General features: G+C 41.1%; 1 long non-coding RNA gene across 12 annotated transcripts in view; it reads left to right on the forward strand.

Moving 5' to 3' along the window:
* The window catches only part of LOC117874447, a 53295-nt gene that overhangs the window by 23101 nt on the left and 8141 nt on the right, over window positions 1-22053 (forward strand). For 9 of the 12 annotated variants that reach the window (XR_004644981.1, XR_004644985.1, XR_004644980.1 and 6 more), the window contains exon 4: window positions 15356-15451. This is a non-coding gene — a long non-coding RNA (uncharacterized LOC117874447). Of the gene's footprint in view, window positions 1-5445; window positions 5537-15355; window positions 15452-16725; window positions 17238-22053 lie in introns of those variants that run through there. The other 3 variants (XR_004644991.1, XR_004644984.1, XR_004644988.1) reach the window with 3 other exon arrangements.

Consider the following 22053-nt stretch of genomic DNA (forward strand, 5'->3'; position numbering starts at 1 on the left):
CTGTTTTAGCTTATTTATAGAAAGTCGCTGTATTGCTTTTCCAGATCCAAAGATCAAACCAGGACCTTCAGGCATTTACTTTAATTGGAGATGAAGAGAAAAAAAAATAAGAAAGAAGAAAAGTAAAGTCTATATGAGCGGGCATGCAGTGAGTGAAATCCTGGCTCCACTGAAGACAATGGGAATTTTGCCATTAACTTCATTGGGACCAGGATTTCACACATTGCGTGTGTGTCTTCTGTGACTGTTTGCACTGAACTTAATACAAAATGGACGTCTCTCTCTGTAGACAGCAGAGCACTTAGAAATTTGAGATTTAATGGTGCGGTACCCTGAAAACAAATGCATAACAAGCGGTTACATAGCTAAACACACCATAGTTTCAACTGAATCTCTAGTTTGAGCTTATAATTGTATGTTTAGGTGTTTGGGGTCAGGGAGGGAGGAGTCATGTGTTATTGCCTTAAGAATGGAAATATGTTTCTGTGAATTGGTAAAGTGTGTTAAGTATAAAATGAGGTTTTAAAATAAACTCTTTTCAATTTTTTATATGCTCATTCTGACAACACCTTGCAGAAGAAAAGCAAAACAAATATCCTGTCTATTCTAGAAAGAATACAGAAGTCAGTACTAATTTGTGTTCAAAGAAACTAAGATTATATGTCATGCTGTTAATCAGATTTTTATCATTTTAAGTGGTGTCCAGATATAGTTGAAGTGGGCAGTGTACATAATAACATAATTATGGGTGTTATAATGACGTAACAGCAGCAGGAGCTCGCCTCCTGACTCCTTGGTTTTCCATTCCCACCCACCATGATCTACAGCTATATTTAGTTGTTTTTCACAGTGCTACCTAATGCCGTGGTCCCAAGTATTTTTTTAAGTAAAATAATAGAGATAAGACCATATTGATTTTCCATGAAAGTCAAAACACTGGAACCTTTTCTTGCAAATGATTGTTCTTATTTAATGTTTTTTAAAATTATGTGTATTATTGTCTTCTGTGCCTGGAGTGCAATCACTCAGGGGTAGATTCTCAAGTGGGGTAAATTGTCCTAGCTTCACTGAAGGAAATGGAGCCAGGACCACTGACACCAGCCGAGGAACTGCCCCACACATTTTAAGACAGGTTTGTGGATTGTAGAAGAACTGAGATGATTAAATAACTGAGTGGTGTTTGGGGATTTGAATAAAGGAAGTTTTGACTGCTGAATTACTGTACTTTAACAATTCTCAGGCTATCATTTTTGGCACCACTCATCCATGCGAGATTGCAGTTCCAGGAACACCTGATAAACCACTAATAGGTGAGACCTTCATGTTTATGTAACACTACGGTGATGGAGGACAACAAACCTCATGCCTGTGGTGGACATTTGCCATAGAATCATAGGGTTAGAAGGGAAGTATCTAGTCTAACCTGTTGCCAAGATGCTGGATTTGTTGTGTCTAAAGCACCCAAGAATGATGGCTATCCAGCTTCCTTTTGAACACGTCCAGCGAAGTAGCTTCCACAACCTCCCTAGGCAGTCTGTTCCATTGTCCTACTGTTCTTACAATTACGAAGTTTTTACTGAGATTTAATCTAAATTTACTATGCTGTAGTTTGAACCCATTGCCTCTTGTCCTGCCCTCTATGGCAAGAGAAAACAACTTTTCACCATCTTTTTTATGGCAGCCTTTCAAGTATTTGAAGACCACTATCATTTCCACCCTCAAGCTCCTCTTTTCCAAACTAAACATACTGAGTTCCTTCATCCTTTGATCATACGGCTTCAATTCCATCCCTTTGATCATCTTTGTCGCTCGCCTCTGGATCCTTTCCAGTTTCTCCACATCCTTTCTGTACGTTGGTGACCAGAATTGGACACAGTACTCCAGCTGAGCCCTACCCAGAGCTGAGTAGAGTGGTACCATCACCTCCCATGACTTACATGCTATGCCTCTGCTAATTCAACCTAAAATTGCATTTGCTTTTTTTGCAACAGCATCACATTGCTGACTCATGTTGAGGTTGTGATCAGCATGGTTCCATAGTAATGGCTCTTTTGATGCATCCTGATATGGTTAATGTATTACCATGGTACAATGGGCAATTCTCACAACCCAACAATATAGTCTTGAGGTGAACTCTGATCTTGCAGTAGTAAGCTAATTAATAGTATGTAGCCATTTCCACCTTAACCAAAGGCTTATTACTTTTGTCCATGACACTGAACACTGTCCCTTCAGTATGTTTCTAGACACTCCCTTGTATCGCAGAATGACCATTGGATTAAGTTGGTGACTTGCTGAAAGACTAGTTCACTGGTCCTGAAGCTTGCAATGGAAAGCGAGATGTATACAGTGTATTTAACTGTATAGAGAAATTTACTGTTACCAATAAATTCGTGCGAAGGAGTCCCAAGCTAGATGAAGCCTTGGACCAGGATTCTTGGCAGGAGGTGGTTGCTTGCCAACGTTACAATTGGTTCATTCAGCACAAGTCAGCAGGGTTGTGTATCTCTGTTCCTGTAGTCAAAGCTCATTCATTCTGTGCAACATAGCTCAGATCTTGTGCAACTACTAATATTTGTACAGCATTTACTTTATAGCTGTGAATATTTGTAAATCTACATTCTGGTGGGAAAGCAGAATTTGACATCTTCACGTTACATTTATTTATTTTAACCATTGCAACTTCTTCTTCCTCTCTGTCAGTCAAGATACTGCACTGTATGTAAAATAGGAAGGTTGTGAAAATGTGAGCAAGGATGGAAAGAAGGGGTGTGTGTGTGTGTGTGTGTGTGTGTGTGTGTGTGTGTGAATAGCTTAAAATGATAATTCATTCTTCCTCTCTAAGAATGATTCATTCAGGTTATAACATAACAGATTCATCCCTAGTGTAAATCCATTGATTTCAGTGAAATTGCACCAGGGATGATTTTGCCTCAGTCAGCTCTAAATTTATTTAGATTTAAACAGCAATTAGAAATGTCCATACAAAAAGCTCTAAGTGCCCTAATAGTTAATTAGACTTACAATCACCTAATGATGACCACCCTGCGGCATAAAAATAATCATATACTGGGAACAAATTAACTCAGCCAGCCAGTAAATCAAAGCAGGGGAAGAGCTCCTTTCCCTCTCCCGGGGACTTACCCCCAACATTTACCAAAACACAATCAAAAATGGCTTTTGCAGCATGTTCAGAAGGTGATCAAGCCTGGGCTATTTCAGACCATGGTGGGGAGCCAGAGCCCCAAGGTGCTCACAAAGAATGTCTCTTCGTCTACCCACTCTCTTTTCTGATGAGGGAGTTCCATCTTGAGTGTCTCTGCTGACCATCTCTGTGGCAGTGTGACATGGGGAGAGAGGACGTCAAAACCAAAACCTTAAACTCTACCTGGAAACCAGTAGGTTCTCTTGAACCCCGAGAAGAAATGTCATGTGCTCCCAGGAAGATTCCCCACTCAGCAAGCAAGTTGCCACATTTTGTTAGTTAGCCCCAAGTACAGCACATCTCCGTAGTCCACAAAGTAACAAAGGCACGAATAAAAGCATGAAAGCTCCTAGCCAGGTACAGCTGGTAAAATACTGACTTGGCTACAGCTGTAATATGATCAACTAACAGCATCTGGGACCTAAAATCACCTCTTCTTTGGAGGTGACCAGTGGTGGATGCACTTCCAAATCAAATGGACTGATATTATCTCCTTCCACTGCTCCTTCAACCCACCATCACAACCTCAGTCTTGTCTGGGCTGAGCTTCAGACAACTCATTCTTAGCCAGGCTCCAGTCTCAACATGACATTGACCGGGGTGCTGAACCACCTTCTTCCAGATACATGGGTATCATCAAAATAATGAACTACCCCCCATGCCTCCTCACCAACCCTCTGAATGGCAGCTTATATAGGCTGAACAGGGTGGGTGACAAAAGACACCTGAGTCGCCTCACACTTGAGAGCACTTTGGGAGCAGGAATGCTTGCTCATGATTATCCATTGCAGTTTCTCCAAGAGAAAAGAAGGAAGACACTGAAGAGCACACCTGTCCCGCTCTGCCAAGGTCCACAAGAGAGTAAAAAACATCCTGTGGCCAACTGTGTTGAAGGCAGAAAATACATCTAATATCACCAGCCCAGATAGCCAATCTTCACCCATTTCCAGGAGGAGACCATTGGCCAGTGCGACCAGTGCAGTCTTTGTGTCAAAGTGAGGCCTGGACTCAGACCAACAAAGGTGAAGAAGATTAAAATTCCCAGTGGGCCCCATCTTGATATTCTTTCTCAGCAACTCTCCCACTCATGGCCAAGATAGAAGGGAGGCTGGTTTAGTGGTGAAGGTACCAGTGTAAGTGTTTGGAGACAGGGGCTCTGTTCTTGGCTGTGCTGTGTTGCCTTGGGGCAAGGTATTGAACCTAACTGTGTCTCAGTTTCACCAACTTTAAAATGGGTGATGATAATATTCCCCTCCCCGAAAGGTGTGTGGTGTGTCTTAATTCATAACCAAGAGAGATGCTCAGATATTACAGTGATGAGTGCCATAAAAATGCCTATACATTCTTTTGCCTCATCCTTCAAAGCCCTGATGTCTTCCTCAAGGGGCTTCTACTGACTTCAGGACCAGTCCACAAATGACTAGTTAGAAGTACCCTTGACAACATGAAATGGAAAGTTGGACACCTAAATGAATGGGAATGTGTGTGCGGCTCCTGCCACTCCCAAAATATCTTTAGCAGCACTGAAAGCACCATAGTCTTTGGAGCAACAGATGATTGATGGATGATTAATAGCTGATTTGCTGTGCCATTAAAAAAGGATTCATTTTACTTATACACTGTATGTAGAATTAGTTAAGGGTTGCACAGGAAAGAAAGTGATGAGACATTGTTCCCATTAAATTATAATAACAGCCTTCCTAACTACTGTATATTTATTATATAAGAAAAGGAAATGCCTAGTAAAATTCTGTATAGGTTAATAACACCTTCATAATATAGTCCCTCTTTTCTATTGACTTGAATAGCCCTCCTACTGACTTTTACTGGATTATTAGAGTTAATTACATCAATTGCAATATAATTGATTCTTAAATACTATGTAGGGCCCTCATACAATTATGGAAAAACAAAAGTCATCTAGACATCTCAGATCAAAAAAGATTTGGAATTCCTGCACATTTAATTCCTGATAATCACCAGTCAGTTTGGACATTAAGATTGCAGGGTCTCTTGTTTTCTTTCTGCTAGGTTTTGACAGAATTGATAGTTTTACAACATTTAACTCAGTGTGCATGGAAATATAAGATTAAAGCTACGAATGTAATTTGCTAAAACCGTTACTTCATCTCCCAAAAGTGAAATGTGTTACCTGCCTGTCTATACTATAATATAATTTGTACACACAAGCATGCAGAAATATGCATTTATCATTGAAGATTGAAGTCCTTTATCCACAGGTGCAGGAATTCCTGTAGATCTTGCTTGCTAAAGTCACCACGGGCCTTCAATATATGACATGAAGCAGAACTGAACACTGATCTCCAGAGGGTAAAACATCTATGCATTATTTCACTGAGTAACTTTGACATAAAAAAGGTTTCTAAAGGATGGTCCTGTACCCCAGATAACGATTACAAACCATTCAAAAGAAGGTGCTTTCAGATAAACCCTCTGAGGCATGCTACAATATTATTAAGGAGCAGTTCAACTTTAAAGTCAGTCAGACATAACATTTTTGTGAGCCTGCTCTTGGTCAGAAACCCCTATGGTATAAATGTAGTAGATGTAACTTGATTTATTTTTTTTACAGGCTTTGTTACTGCTCTCCAATGGCCTTCTAGGAGCCATGCAGGGTTTTGTATTAGTCAGTTTTCTTTGTGTTTGTGGGTGTATTATGCCATTAAAGTCTCTGCAAGGTAAATTCAGCAGTCTTTAAGTTGCTAAATGAAATGTATTAAACTCAGTTCAACGGGTGTTAAAATGTCAGCCTGAAATTCCCACTATGCAATCCACGAAATCAAGCTGCCTGCACTTTCATTGGATTTTTTAGTGTTATTATTTTTGCTTTCCGTGGCAGACTGCTTAATCCACATCACTTAAACCATCCTGCAGCAGCCTGCCGTCAAAGGCTTCCCCAAGGAAAAATTAAGCACTTACAACAATAAATTATTGAAAGACTACATCTAAGGGCACCATCCACCTTGTTCTCATACCCGCTTTAAGTGTTAAATAAATCATAACATCCTGTTCACCGTGCCGTCAGTAGGGGTTAAATAAGTCATTGCAAATGAGATCCAAATCATAGGACTTAGCGGGCTTCCAAGTTTTTGTTTGCAAGGAGTAACTACTTCAGGCCTTTTGATCGTTTGGGTCTTTAAGGAAAGCCTTTTTTCCATTCCAACTACTTCCTGTTAATGTGGAAATGAGAGGAAATGAGCATTAAACAGAAGCACGGGCCCACCCTTTTCCAGTCGTGTGCCTAATTTGTCAGGTGTAATATTGGCACCTGGAGGCTTGTTTTGGCTCCTGTTACATCCTTACTGGGGAAGTATCAAAATCCTTGTAACACACAGTGTAGGACTTCAAAGCCTTTTTGTTACACAAAGAAAGAAAGAGGATATCATCATTAGAAAACGCAGAATTCCATGCCCTCATTAGTTTGTTAAATGTAAGAGAAATGAGCAACAATAACCTATAAACAATGAGAAAAAGTATGTGGCATTTGATTAAGAATATACATTAACATGGAAGCATAGCCATGGTTGTAAGGTAATAATGGCCTCTTTATAAAAAAAAAATGTACTTACTTTATAGCAGGGGTCGGCAACCTTTCAGAAGTGGTGTGCCGAGTCTTCATTTATTCACTCTAATTTAAGGTTTCGCGTGCCAGTCATACATTTTAACGTTCTTAGAAGGTCTCTTTTTATAAGTCTTTATATATATCTAAACTATTGTTGTATGTAAAGTAAATAAGGTTTTTAAAATGTTTAAGAAGCTTCATTTAAAATTAAATTAAAATGCAGAGCCCCCAGGACCGGTGGCCAGGACCCGGGCAGTGTGATTGCCACTGAAAATCAGCTTGTTTGCCACCTTTGGCACACGTGCCATAGGTTGCCTATCCCTGCTTTATAGGAATCTTCATGCTGCTGGGTAAACAAAGGCCCCTGTACATAAAGATGATTAAGCACATGTGTATCTTGGAGTAAATTGAAGGCTATTCACAATCTTAACATTACACATGCGCTTAAGCATCTTGCAGCCATTGGGGCCCAAATGCTGCTGCAGTGCAAAATATGGTGAACCCAAAGGGACAGCGTCTGATACCCATCAAGAAGAGAAAGGGTATCTTAGTCTGTGAGGAGTCCTATTAAATTCAAAAGCTGTACTCAAGTTGAGTAAGGGTGTCAGTATTTGGCCAGATTTATTAACGATACGCTAAGAGAATAAACCTCTTCACAGAATTTGTTCGCCAGGCTGCAATGCAAATAGATTTAAGCCACTTTAAATGGTACCTGATACTGAAAATATTCTGAGTGAGCCAAAGTGCAAAATACAGTACTGACCTGAACTGTGAAATGGCTAGGGTTGATTTGGATTTTCAGAACTGATTAACATTTTTGGAGCACTGCAGCTGTTTGTGTGCCATTTCTCTCAGATATGAGCTACAGTTAATTAGTGTTTTGCGGGGAAGGAGTGGAAATAGTGTAGCTAATTGTTATGCTAGTCAAGGTAAATCAAGCCATGAGGGAATACTCTTCTTCTTCTTCTTCTTCTTCTTCATCTTCTGTACCAAACCAAAATAAATTCCAAAAACCAATGGAGATCCTTTAATTCCCACATTGATGCAAGATGATATGTACATATCTGTAACTGTTTTGATATAACAGTGGAATGAAAGAAGAGGCTAGGGAAATGCAGCTGCCATGTCAATGTTGGGTAACAAAAGGGGTTAGGCAACTGAACATAAAATGAGTATCTCCTCCTGGTTGTTAGGCCTGATTCTGCCACCCTTCATCATGTAGAGTACCTTGTTAATTGAGTAGTTCCACTGATCAGGCCCACTCTTTGTTGCAGAAAGTGGAGAGAGCCAAGTGGCCAAATAACTCCAATGTGGTTTGGATTTCTCAGATTTCTTGGATCTATTTCAGCTGGATCAATACAATTATAGTTTCAGGCATGAGTATGGAGACAGAATTAGTAACCTTGGCCAATTATCTCCTTTTGGTGATGGCCAAAGGTCTGGGCTTATGCTGAGGTTGTTATCTGCAGCAGTCTTTGACACCATTGACTGGGGGATGTTGTTGACTTGCTGATAGGTTGTTTCACAGTAGCTCTATATTTTCCTTACTAACAGATCTCAGTGAGGGTTGCTGGATAAGTGATCATCTCTTCCAAGGACCCTCTCATGTGGGTCCTGCAAGGATTTATTCTGTTGATCCTCGAAGTCAACTTGTATGTGAGACCAGCAGAAGAGAGACAGGGGTTCTTTGTGCTTTGTGCTGTTTGTGCGTTGTAGTCACTTCATATCTCCTTTTCTGGAGAGCCAGGTGGTGCAGTTTCCTTGTGATTCTTGGTGTGAATCTAGATGTGAATGGGCTGGCTGAGTCTCAGTCCAGATTAAATAGAGCTGATGCTGCTTCTTATGGGAAACAATCGGGGAAAAGATCTGAATGGTGGCTATTTTGGTGGAATATGCAGCAGCTGACGTGCTTCCTGGAACAGGTCATTGTGAGCACATTACACACGCGCACTAGCCTGGATTCCCTCTGCTTCCAGGTGTTAATTTTAAGGTATAAACCCATGAGATGTTTGCTGACAGTCCCATGATGTGCATTTGAAGACTGGCCCTCACTCCCGAAGGCACTCTATCATAGGTGGAGTTTGTTAGCTTGAAGAACATACTATAAGGCCCATCACACGATCCAAATCTTCACCATTGACTCTAAATTGAAGTTAGGGGATTAGGTGCATCTCTGGGCAGACTGATCCGCCTGAGTTGTGTTAGAGCACTCGTCTGCTATCATTCATGCTGGGTTGCAAAAGCCACCAGGAGCCAAAACACAGCTGAGGATTGGCTAGTATAGGCACGTCCTACACTTGTCCCATTTCCTCTGGCCGGGCTCTCTTTTCTCTGTTATGTTAACAGCAGGAAAGATTAGTGATGCCTGCTGTATGCCCCCAGAGATTATCCTTATATGGGGGTGATCCTTCCAGGTCCAGTTAAACTAGGTATACAGCAAGATTATGCCGGTGGTGAACTACAAAGCAGCCGGAGTTTCTAGCTGTAATTGTGTCATCACCAGTATACCTAGATGCCATGAATTTGTGGGGATAAATACATTGGTCTCTTTGTAGGGCAGGGAAAAGAACCTCACACATTTCTCACCGAACACATCAGAAATCTTACAAAATTCCTTTGGAGAGCTGGTTCACTTAGTGGCTGTCAGCATGCTGTAAGATATAGCTGTCCGTGAGCAACTTCACCTTTTCAGTACATTTCCCGGGATGTCCTTTCCTATTGTGTCAATTCTAGCAGCTCTGTAGAACTCTTAAAGGCTTCAGGGGATCCATGACAGCTATAGCGCTTCCCACCTGCTTGGATTCCTAATGACACTGGGTTCATCCTAGGTCTGCTTCTTCTACGATGTGCCATTTGCAAGGCCCAGGAATGCCAGAATTCAGTTCTTCCCTGCTAATACCTTTCATCAGTCTCTGCTTTGGAGAATTATATACCCGGTCTTGTGCTGGTGCAAATAATATCTGCTTGGTGTCAACACTGGTGGCTCTTGTACTGTAAATGCTTAATAAACAGCACAATTATCCCTGTACCTATTGTACAATATTTCTATCTTGATCTCAGGAGTGTAGCAAAGTCAATATATCCTTTGTGATATGCAGATGGAAATATCTCTAGAAGGATGCATTTTGAGCTTTTCCCAGGAAGGATTTATTTGAGAGATGCAGACAGTAGAAAGAAAGGTACAATGAGGGGGTGTATGGGAACATGTTTCTGGCCCTACTGACCTGCTTTGTACTTCTCCTGTGGCCCACAGAAGCTACAAATACAGGTCCCGGAGGCTTCCTCTTGTGTAAAGGGGATTACTGGTGGGATAGAATAGTCATAACCGCTCTATATAGTCCCAATCTTTGCCCCCAGGCAATGCTCAAATTATGCAGAAAATGTAGGGGGGAGGGGGTGCTGCATGTCAAGTGGCTTGTGTTAATTTAAACAATAGTGAGAATGGGACCAGAAGACTGAGGTAGCCCCTAAAAGTAGTAAGGGGGCTCAGCCCCTCCCCCCAGCTCCACTGTAATTAGAAGCACTACCCCCAGAGCAGGGTTTGTGTACGTCCCCTGGAGGCCAGGTGAGTTGGTACTCAGGTGGCTAGCCCAAGCTGCCACCCATGTGTTGCAGCCATGCTGCTATTTTTAGCCCACGAGCGCAATTAGAGCTGGCACATCTCTGTCTACCCATGCTGGGAAGCCCCCTCCTAGCTACTGAGTAGTAACACCCTGAGACATGCTCTCAGTTGCAACTGAGGTCTGACTGGAAGTCCCAGATTCAGGTTGCTACAAAGAGACGTTAAAGCCTTCCCCTTGACCTGAGCGAAGTGCGGAAAGGCCAGTGCCATGTTGGCTCATGCCTTTTCACAGTTATCCTGAAAAAAATCCAGCCCATTTTTAACAATAGGTGTAAGATGCTCTTCTGCAAATAATTAATTAAATACTGCTCACTGTTGATGTCAGACAGGAGCTGAGATTCATTCAGCAGTTAAGAGATTAAAGACACTTTGTTTGAATTAACATTGAACTTTCTTGTGTGTTTGATGTTACAACTAGCGTTGACAGAAAAATTTGTAACTGATATTGTGTTCACTGAATTTTGATGCTTTTTTCCCTTTGCTATCAAATCTCAGATCTATCGATTAGACACCATTATTCTCAAATATCTTTGAATTTATTTTCCCTCTGTTAATATGGCTGTGAATATTCACCATTTGTGCTTTAGTTAGTTATTGGATAGTTTCATGTCACATGCTGCTGTTTTTGTGCACTGATTCAATGACATATGTAGCTAACCAAAACAAGTGAATGTATAAATCAAAATTCATGTTGGGTGAATATTCAAGCGTTCAAGCTTAAATTTGGCTGTGAATAAGAATTCTTGTGATTTTAGCTCCCACTCACAAATGCATGTGGAAAGCAACCCTAAAAAGGTCATGCCCATGCTCAACTGAATTCAAGGAAATATTATTGGATCACTTTTTCCTCTATTTCTTCAGTTCTGGTCACAGTCTTTAAGATATCTGGATGCTGTGTGAATGCTAATTTTAAATACAATCGTTTTTGCTTGGGAGAAGAAAATGTTTTTAAATGTTTTAATTTATGGGAGCCTGTTTTAGCCAGGCTCCTGTTGCTGCGTCAGGTTGAACCAAATGTTGGGAGTAATTAAATCAAGTTCCCCAAGAGTAGCAGCAGGAGACTGGGAACTTGCAGTGAATGTGAGCATTTTGACTGCAAAAATGCTCCCTGGCTGTAACGGGACCTGGATTGTGTCATTACTTAGGGCCATCCCAAACGATGGGGACAATGCAAGGAGCCTTCACCACTTCTTTGCTTGGCCTGTGTAAGCACCAGCAGAATTGTAGCCCCTGTATTCAGAGTGGTGCTGTTACTGCTCCCTCCTACTCCCCTATGGCTACAGGGTGCTCCAAAGTGGCAGGAAGAATGTGGCACCTGGCTCCACACCTGCTACACAGCAGGCAGCCGAGCCGGCTGGCTACTTGTTGAGTAGTAACCAGCACCTTGCAAAGGGGTGTCATAATGCAGGTGCAACCTCTGAGCATCCAGGAGAAACCTCTTGGTGTTCCTTCTAGGGCAAGGGAGCTCTCTGCGATCCCTTACTATGAGCTGTGCCTTATGATCTAGCCCGTAGTTATCCAAAGGAATGTAGTATCTGTTTGCACTAATGTTATGTGAAAGCATCCTCACCTCACACCATCAAAAACTGCATTGTCACAAAAACTGCATTGTCATTGCAAAAACAAAAGCTAATTTAATAATAATATTAATAATAAATAATAAATACTTAATACTTAATAATAATAATGTTATGAGTGACTTGGGTTAAATCGCATTGAAACTGGGGTGTGTCTGTGTAGACACTGCCCTTCATTACAGATAAATGTAAATAAAATTAAGCTCCTTTATAGAACCAAGTAGCTGAAACAATAGTAGCCTCCACTCAAAACGCAGATACAGTTACCAACCAAAACAGAGGTACATGCAAGGCATATGTTAGCAGAGGGGGTTTGCTGTGTAGTGTTTGATGGCTGTCCCTGCGAGAGAAGCAGGAAACACAGCAGAGAAGCTGAGACAAGCAGCAGAAAGCCATGGACACTGTCAGAACAAGGACCGGGAACGTGGCCCTGAGAAAAGGCTGGAGAGACATTTTGGGCTCAGTGCTGGCTGCAAAAAAGCTTGGAACTGTGAGCAAAGAAACTGTCCCCTGCTGTTTGATTGCTGCTATGTCCAGGGAAACTGGGCTTTGTACATTCTTTGTAAATAAAGATCAAAGAAAAACCCGATTCCATCCAAGTTTCTCCTCCTCACCGAAACAATCAGCTAGACTCCAAATTTTTGCTAGCCATTCAGGTAGAGAAGGGGGTAATAATAATAATATATGCTGCACTAATATAACACCTTTCAACCAAGGATCTAAATGTGCTCCAGAAGCATTAAGGTCCAGATCTTTTGCTGGTGTAAATTGGCCCAATTTCACTGAAGCTGGACCCATTTACAAAAGTAGAGGATATGCCCATAATTATTTAAGCTCTATGACACCTGTGTAATATAGCTATACTGCAGTGCCCTCCCCATTTTACAGATGGGGGAAAACTGAGGTACAGGATGGTTAGGTGACTTGTCTAAGATCACACATCAGTCAGTGGCAGAGTCTTGGCTCCCCCTCTCATGCTCTATCATTGTTAATGTTTATTATCTATACTGTGATATCACCCAAAATGTGCTAGGTGCTCCTCAAAGAGAGGAAGGCACAGTTACTGCCCTGCAGTATGTAAATCTACAAAGATGAAAACAAATGAAAGGTGCTGGAAAGGAATACAACATACAAGCAAAGGGCCAGATTCTGCCACTCATAGGTTGAATAGTACCTTGCTCATTGTGCCAGATCTGGCCACCCTTGGTCATGGCAAGTAGCACCTTACTCCAGGTGTAGTCCCCATCGTGAGCAAGGGTGACAGAATCTGACCCACTGATATCGGTGGGACTATTCCTGGAGCAAGCTGCTACACCATGTGAACAAAGGGGGCAGAATCTGGTTCCAAGTGACCAAGGTGACATAAGGCATATGTCTTGCTAGTTACACATTTGTTAATGGTCACCTCCTTTGCCACTCAACCCTCCACGCAAATCCAAGCCTCATTTACTAGGTTTTGTACACCATCCCTGCAACCTCTGACCCCTTTTTCTCAGCATAGGGCAACCACAAGATAAATACATTAAGTAAATCAGTAGATGACTTAGTTTCCTAATAAATGTCACGGAAGAAACCTGTCTTCAAGAGGGTTTAGAATGAGGAGAGAGGAGCGACTTTACAGAGCGACTCAGGAAGGATGTTGTCTGCACAGAGGGTGGCATGGTAGAAAGAGTGAAGACAGATGTAGGAGAAATAGAGAAATGGAGCCTCTGGACGCCCATCTCTGGTGAAACAGAGGAGATGGGTGGAGGCGATAGGAATTGACAAGGGTGAATAAGAAGGAAGGGACAAATTATGCAGGACTTTGAATATGAGGACAAGAAATTTGTATTTTATTCCTTAGAGAAGAAGTGTGCCAGGTAGCTATTAGACAACATGGTGATTTTACTGGAAGGAATAAGCAAACAGGTTTGTGGTGAAAATGGTGAGTTTTCACCTTTGGGAAGAGGTATAAAAAGTATCATTTTTGCTCATGGCAAAATCTTCCTATTTTCAGAGAGAAAAATGATCTCATGAAAAGGTGATGTTTTTACTCTCTTGCAACTAGTGAATTCTGCAAAATTTAGGGCTTGATCTCCTGCAAGATGCTCAGTACCCCCCCCCCCTCCCAAGCCACCATTTCAATCAGTTCATGCATCTCCCAGGATCATTCCTTTATTGAATTTTGCAAAGTGTGTGCACGTGTGGGTGGGTGCACATGCACATGTGTGAAAGAGAGAAAGAGGGGGAGTGACATTACCATTTTCACTACAAAAATTGGTGCAGCAAACCCCCAAAAATCTTCCCTTTAACCAATTCAGAGAGCCTCATAAAAACCTGCGGGCATATCAGTTTTTGCATGCAAATATTTACCAAGTAAAAATGGAGACTTTTCCACAGCTCATAGTTCTGGGCCTCTCCTGTGGAGAAACTGCCAACTGAACATGCATGTTGGTTTGGCATCTGGACAAAAAGCTCCCAGAAGAATAGAATGAAACCACCAAACTTGTTTCACTTGTGATCCCGTTTTCATAAAGCTGGTGAAAACCTGCTGAACTGACCCTTCCATATGAGCTCTGTTGTTTTCAAAATGCCATTTGGAAAGACCCCCCTCCGCCCCAGTTTTATCACTTTTGCAGGAGGCAGCCATCCATCAGCAACAAACCACAATGCTGGTCTTGGCTGGCTGAATGCAGTCAGCAGCTGCGCTGTTCCAAGTTCTGGGCAAGCCACAGTTATCCAGATTCCCACTTGTCCTATGTCTTCTGCCTCCGTTGCAATGCAGCATCTTAAGCTAGAAGGACCACTAATTGACCAGTCTGGATAGGTTGCCAGAACTATAGTACAGTCAGTTCCCTATCCCCAATAGCCCGTGTCTGCTCCCATTTCACTACCCTTCAGCCCCTCCTGATCCAAGGCTCATGACATATTCCAAGTCCTCCTTGCATTAAAGATTCGAATTCGGCATGTGGTATGCTGTGCTTTTCCAGCAGGCTGCCTTTTGTTATTATTTTTCAACCAAAGGGAATGTTCAGGATGGTATGTTCTTTCTTCAGTTATTGCAGATAAATAAAATGTAAGCCAAGAAAGCTAAAGTCAGATTTTCATAATGCCAGACATCAGACAAAATCTTTCTCTTCTCCAACAATTATGCTGAAAGACTTACAAGCCCGGAAATAAAAAATGCAATTCCCAGTTTTAAAAAATGAAGCAGTGTTATCCTACAGGCTAAGATAAGAATGTGATTTAAGTTTGCGTTAGCTCATTTCTTCACTGTGTTGCGCTGAGACGATTGTTCAAAGAAACTGTGCTTTTGGAAGGAAAAGGTTAAAGTTTGCTACTGATATTCATCAGGAGATGGATATTTAATCTTTAATCTCTTGTTCTAGGCCCCGACTTCGGATCAACTCATTATCCCGAATAAACGATGTGTCATTCCCATTATTTATGTTTCACTGCAGCCAAAGTATCTGGACCTCGTTTTGGTAAGCACCATTCATTTCGACCCATTCAGTATTAATCTCCCTGCTAACATCTTTCCTGTCCTATGTGCTGTCCCCTATTTGCTTTTATGTTTTCCGCAGTGTTTATAAAAGGATAATCTTTTACAAAGCAGACAGAATTTTTGTGTATAAACTGCTCTGTTTGAATGCCTCATTGATATACCATCTAAACTGAAGTGTTCAGCAAGATTAGTGCATCCACTGAACTGGGTAAAAATATGGGAACTGCTCCTTTCTTTATAGCGAAAAAGGGTGGCTAATGATGCCATCTTCTTTTAAATAGGATACTTTTAGCAGATGGACTGAGAATATGAATACATTCAACAAATAAAAAATAATCAGCAAAGGAGGTAGCTTATTGTGCTGAATAAAAGGAAAAGAGGGAACAAACTACATAGATAATGTAAAGACTAGAAGCCAGATTCTATCTCAGTGAAACTGATGTATATCACTGCAGAATAACTCAATTGAAATAAAAGAAGTTGCTAATTTTTTACCTACTTGTAAGTGAGATCAGAATCTGTCCTTTATAGCTTAAACACAGATGACTTCAGCTAGGGCAGAGGTATGTAAGGCTCTGGAATGCAAACGATACATTTTTTTAAAGGGACAGAATTCTAGCTTTTGAAATGTACATCCGCTGATGTCAGGTGGCACTGACAGGCCATCTGTGATGCAGACACTTTCTGTTTAAAGAACACAATAGGCAAGTGAATTTTTGCCCATATTCCAACATTTAGTCGGGAAAAATCCAAAACAGACATGTGGTAGTAGCATTTGAATGGCATAGATCCTTAAATACATTTGTCACTTTGTGTACTTGCCAGATATGTTTTGAAGATCTAAACCATCAAAACACTCCAAATTTTACCCATCACCACTCTGTCAACATGTAGCACTGTTTAGTATTTTATTTTTGTTAAATTATACTATTGTTGTCCATCTATTATGACATAAACTAGGATTTGTGCCCTTGCATTTAAATGAAACGAACACTGGAAGAAATAATTGAAAAATGTTCAGAAAGTGTCGCAATTCATTTTCACCGTTAAGTGGTGTAGGGCACATGGCAAAGAGTATGAGAAATGCAGTGACTGTGAGAGGTGGACTGGGCACCTGTAGACATCAGCCTCAAACGAGGCTCACTCAGATATTTCCAAGTTACTAGACATTGAGCCTAGTTTTATGGAACCCCTGACAGCTGTGGGTGGTTTAAAGGGGACAGTTATCTGGAATTCTCCTTTTGTCATTTTTAGTTCACTTCTCCCAGTTGAAGATCCCATGTCTAACCGACTTGTACTGCTAGCAAGGAAAAACTGAATGCTGCTATTGCTGGAGTCCGTCAACACCGCTGCTGGGTTAGTCAGAGCGGTATAATGCCTGGGGAGAGAGGTACCAAACATATTCCCAGCCTCTGATCCCCATATGGCAGTTTACTGAGTTGTCATTGGACCTTGGAGGTAGCCCATAACATATGATAGATAAGTGATCCTGGGAAACTCATTGGCTCAGAAGGCTTTACGGGGATAAGAACTCCATCACCCCTTAAGTCATTGGCTATGAGTCAGCCTACATTGACTGAGAGAAAAAGTTGTCACACCCTAACTGCTGTTCAGTGGCCTCTGGGTAATATCTTTGGTGTTCTCTGTGCAGAGGATAAACTCCATGGCCCTGGAAGGTTTGGGCTGCTGGGGAAGGATTGGTCTTAAAGAAATTGTTGTGGAAATGTTTATTTTTATTTGATTATAAAAATATAAAAAGATGCTGATCCTGTGTTTTGGTTTCCCTTCCACAATTAATTCCCACAATAAGCTCAAAATGTATTGCTTAGCCACCAACAAATGCATAAATATACAGCAGACAAAATGTGGCAATAAACCCCCTTTACAGCACACCCTGGAACCAACCCATTTCCGAAATAGGTGTCCCTTCCCGCATGTGCAAACGTTAACAAATGTGGAGGGTTTTTTGCAGGGAGGAAGGAGTAAATTGCAATGTGGATGATGTCCTACCAGTATCTCTCTCATATTCACATGAAGAGTTTGAGCACTTCCACGAACCTCAGCAGTGACAATATGGTCTTAAATAGTCTTTAAGGTGCCACCAGACTCCTTGTTGTTTTTGTAGATACAGACTAACACGGCTACCCCCTGATATTTCAACTCTATCCTCCTACACATCTGTGTATGCTACTTAGATCTTGGGCCCTTGTGTAGTGCCAGCATCCTCCCACCTTGAGGCAGGTAAGTGAAGAATGGTGACCAGATAGCAAGTGTAAAAAATCAGGGTGACCAGATAGCAAGTGTAAAATATCAGGACAGGTGGTGGGGAGTAATAGCTGCTTATATAAGAAAAAGCCCCCAAAATCGGGATTGTCCCTATAAAATCGGGACATCTGGTCACCCTAAGAATGGGTGGGGAATGGGTGGAGGACAGTGATCAATTGTTCTCCATGTCCACCAAGGGTGGGGCAAGAAGTAATCATCTTAGTTTACATTAAGGGAGATTAAAGTTGGATATTATAGAACTTTCTAGCTATGAGGAGAGTTAAGCACTGAAACAGGTTACCTAGGGAGGTTGTAAAATCCTTGTTATTGGAGATTTTTAAGAACATCCTAGACAGACAGCTATCAGGGATGGTCTAGGTGTACTTAATCCCTACTCAGTGCAGGGGGATGGCCTTGATGACGTCTTGAGGTCATAAGAACATAAGAATGAATGGCCATACTGGGTCAGACCAATCGTCCACCCAGCCCAGTACCCTGTCTCTGACAGTGGCCAGTGTAGATGCTTTAGAGGGAATGAACAGAACAGGGTAATTATCGAGTGATCCATCCTCCGTTGTCCAGTACCAGCATGTGGCAGTTAAAGGTTTAGGGAAACACGGAGCATGGGGTTGCATCCCTGACCATTTTGGTCTAACAGCCATTGATGGACCTAGCCTCCATGAACTTATCTAATTCTTTTTTTAAACCCAGTTATACTTTTGGCCTTCACAATGCCCCCGTCAATGAGTTCCACAGGTTGACTAAAGAAGTATTTCCTTATGTTTGCTTTAAACCTGCTGCCTTTTAACTTCATGGGTGACTCCGGGTTCTTGTGTTATGTGAAGGAGTAAATAATACTTCCTTATTCACTTTCTCCACACCTTTCATGATTTTATAGACCTTTATCTTATCTGCCCTTAGTCATCTCTTTTCTAAAATGAACAGTCCTAGTCTTTTTAATCTCTCGTCATATGGAAGCTGTTCCATAACCTCAATCATTTTCGTTGCCCTTCCCTGTACTTTTTCCAGTTCTAATATATCTTTTTTTGACATGGGACAATCAGCACTGCATGCACTATTCAAGGTGGAGGTGTAACATGGATTTATATAGTGGTTAAGGTTATCAAATGATTAAAAAATAATTATAGTTAATCACGAGATTAAAAAATGGTTGCGATTAATCACGGTTTAAATTGCGCTGTTAAACAATAGAATATCAATGTAAAATTTGTATAAATATTTGTTGTTTTTTTTTTAATTTTCAAATATATGGATTTCAATTACAACATAGAATACAAGGTGTACACTGTTCACTCTATGTTATTATTTTTATTAAAAATATTTGCACTGTAAAAAAGATTAAAAATTGACAGGTCGAAGCATGAAGGGGCATATGAATGTTTAGCATATCTGGCATGTAAATACCTTGCAATGCCAGCTACAACGGTGCCATGCGAATGCCTAGTCTCACTTTAGTGAACATTGTAAATAAGAAGCAGATGGCATTTTCTCCCACATAAATGTAAACAAACTTGTTTGTCTTAGCGATTGGCTGAACAAGAAGTAGGACTGAGTGGACTTGTAGGCTCTAAAGTTTTACATTGTTTTGTTTTTGAGTGCAGTTATGTAACAAAAAAAAATCTACATTTGTAAGTTACACTTTCACAATAAAGAGATAGCACTACAGTACTTGTATGAGGTGAATTGAAAAATACTATTTATTTTGTTTATCATTTTTACAGTGCAAATATTTGTAATCACAAATAATATAAAGTGAGCACTGTACACTTTGTATTCTGTGTTGCAATAGAAATCAATATATTTGAAAATGTAGAAAAACATCCAAAAATATTTAATACATTTCAATTGGTATTCTATTGTTTAAAAGTGCAATTAAAACTGTAATTAATCACAACTATTTTTTGGATCTATTTAATTTGTTTTGCATTAATTGCTTGAGTGAACTGCGAATAATTGACAGCCCTAATAGTGGCTTTATGATATTTTCTCTCTTATTATCTATCCTTTTCTTAATGGCTCCTAGCTTTCTGTTAGCTTTTTTGCACATGGAGCGGATGTTTTCGGATAACTATCCAAAGTGACTCTAAGATCACTTTCTTGAGTGGTAACAGCTAATTTAAACTCCATCATTTTGTATGTATAGTTGGGGTTATGTTTTCCATTGTGTATTACTCTGCATTTATCAGCATTGAATTTCATCTGCCATTTTGTTGTCCAGTCACCCAGTTTTGTGAGATCCCTTTGTAACTCTTCACAGTCAGCTTTGGACTTAACTGTCTTAAGTAATTTTGTATTGTCTGCAAAGTTTGCCACCTCTTACTGTTTACCCCTTTTTCCAGATCATTTATGAATATGTTGAACAGCACTGGTCCCTGTACAGATTTTTGGGCGAACCTACTATTTACCTCTCTCCACTGTGAAAACTGACCATTTATTCCCTCTTTGTTTCCTATCTTTTAACCAGTTATTGATCTATGAGAGGACCTTCATTCTTATCTGATGATTCCTTACTTTGCTTAAGCCTTTGGTGAAGGACCTTGTCAAAGGTTTTCTGAAAGTCCAAGTACACTGTATCCACTGGATCACCTTTGTCCACATGCTTGTTACACCCTCAAAGAATTCTAATAAATTGGTGAGGCATGATTTCCCTTTACATAAGCCATGTTGACCCCCAACATATCAAGTTGTGTCTGATAATTCTGTTCTTTACTATACTTTCAATGATTTTGTATCCAATTTGTCCAAATCTTTCTGTAAATGTGGCACCCAGAACTGGTAATGATACTCTATCAGCGCAGAGTAGAATACAAGAATTATTTCTCGTGTCTTGCTTACAACACTCCTGCTGTTATATCCCAGAATGATGTCTGCTTTTTTTGAAACAGTGTTACACTGTTGACTCATATTTAGCTTATGATCCACTATAACCCCCAGATACCTTTCTGCAATACTCCTTTCTAAGGCAGTCATTTCCCATTTTGTATGGGTGCAATTGATTGTGACTGAGTGCAGTATATTGCATTTGTCTTTGTTGAAGTTCATCCTATTTACTTCAGACTATTTCTCCAGTTTGTCCAGATCATTTCGAATTGTAATCCTATCTTCCAAAGCACTTGCAACTCCTCCCAGGTTGGTATTGTCCATAAACTTAATAAGTGTACTCTCTTATCTAAGTATCAGAGGGGTAGCCGTGTTAGTCTGGATCTGTAAAAGCAGCAAAGAGTCCTGTGGCACCTTATAGACTAACAGACGTATTGGAGCATGAGCTTTCGTAGGTGAATACCCACTTTGTCGGATGCACCACTAGATGCATCCGACGAAGTGGGTATTCACCCACGAAAGCTCATGCTCCAATACATCTGTTAGTCTATAAGGTGCCACAGGTCTCTTATCTAAATCATTTATGAAGATATTGAATAGAACTGGACCCAGGTCCGATCCCTGTGGGACCCCACTCGATATGCCCTTCCAGCTTGACTGTGAACCACTGATAACTACTCTATAGTCTTCCCCTTCTGGAGTATCAAAATCTTTCCGTAACTACAATCTTAGGAGTCTTCTCATGCACTGCCCTTATGGTGCCGCTTCCCCAGTGCACTGTAGGGGAATCCAGGCCCACCCACTAATCCAGTTTCCAGTCCAGGGACCCTATACCTGGCAACTGTGTCTGCTTTCCCTCAGACTCTGTTGCTTCTTTCCTGGACTCCTTCCTACAGCTTCTGGTTCCTGCCACCCCCACCCCCCCATGCCAGGTGTACCACCTCAAACTCCCTCCTTCCAGGGAGTAACTACAGAATAATAAACCCGGTAGCCTCAAAGATACCTCCCGCCTCCCAGGGAGTGACTGCAGCCCACTTCTCTGCAGTCCCTTTCTACTGCCAACATCCTGGCTTTATAAACCAAGCCCAGCTACTCTCTCACCTGGACTTCATCAGCAAATGATGCCTTAGCACGCCCTGGTTTTCCTAACGGTGCAGCCTATGGGTTAATTGGACTAATTTACCGCTTCAGGCCTTGTATAGGGTGGCTACCTCATCACAATCCACTTTAATAAATCCTCCCCATAGCTGTCTCTAGCCAAACCGTGTGCTCCTCTGTACCGGTTGGCTTTCCCCCAGCCCTTAGTATGAACACTTCTTTACGACCTTTTAATATTACATGCCAGCAATCTGGATTTGTTTTGGTTTAGGTGGTTTAGGCTCCTCCTTTCCCCAAAAGGTTCCCCAATTCCTAATAAATCCAAATCTTTCCTCTGAACACCATCGTCTCATCTCTGCAGTTCTGCCTGTCTAACTG

The sequence above is a fragment of the Trachemys scripta genome, chromosome 3, assembly GCF_013100865.1.
Source record: "Trachemys scripta elegans isolate TJP31775 chromosome 3, CAS_Tse_1.0, whole genome shotgun sequence".
Classification (NCBI taxonomy): domain Eukaryota; kingdom Metazoa; phylum Chordata; order Testudines; family Emydidae; genus Trachemys; species Trachemys scripta.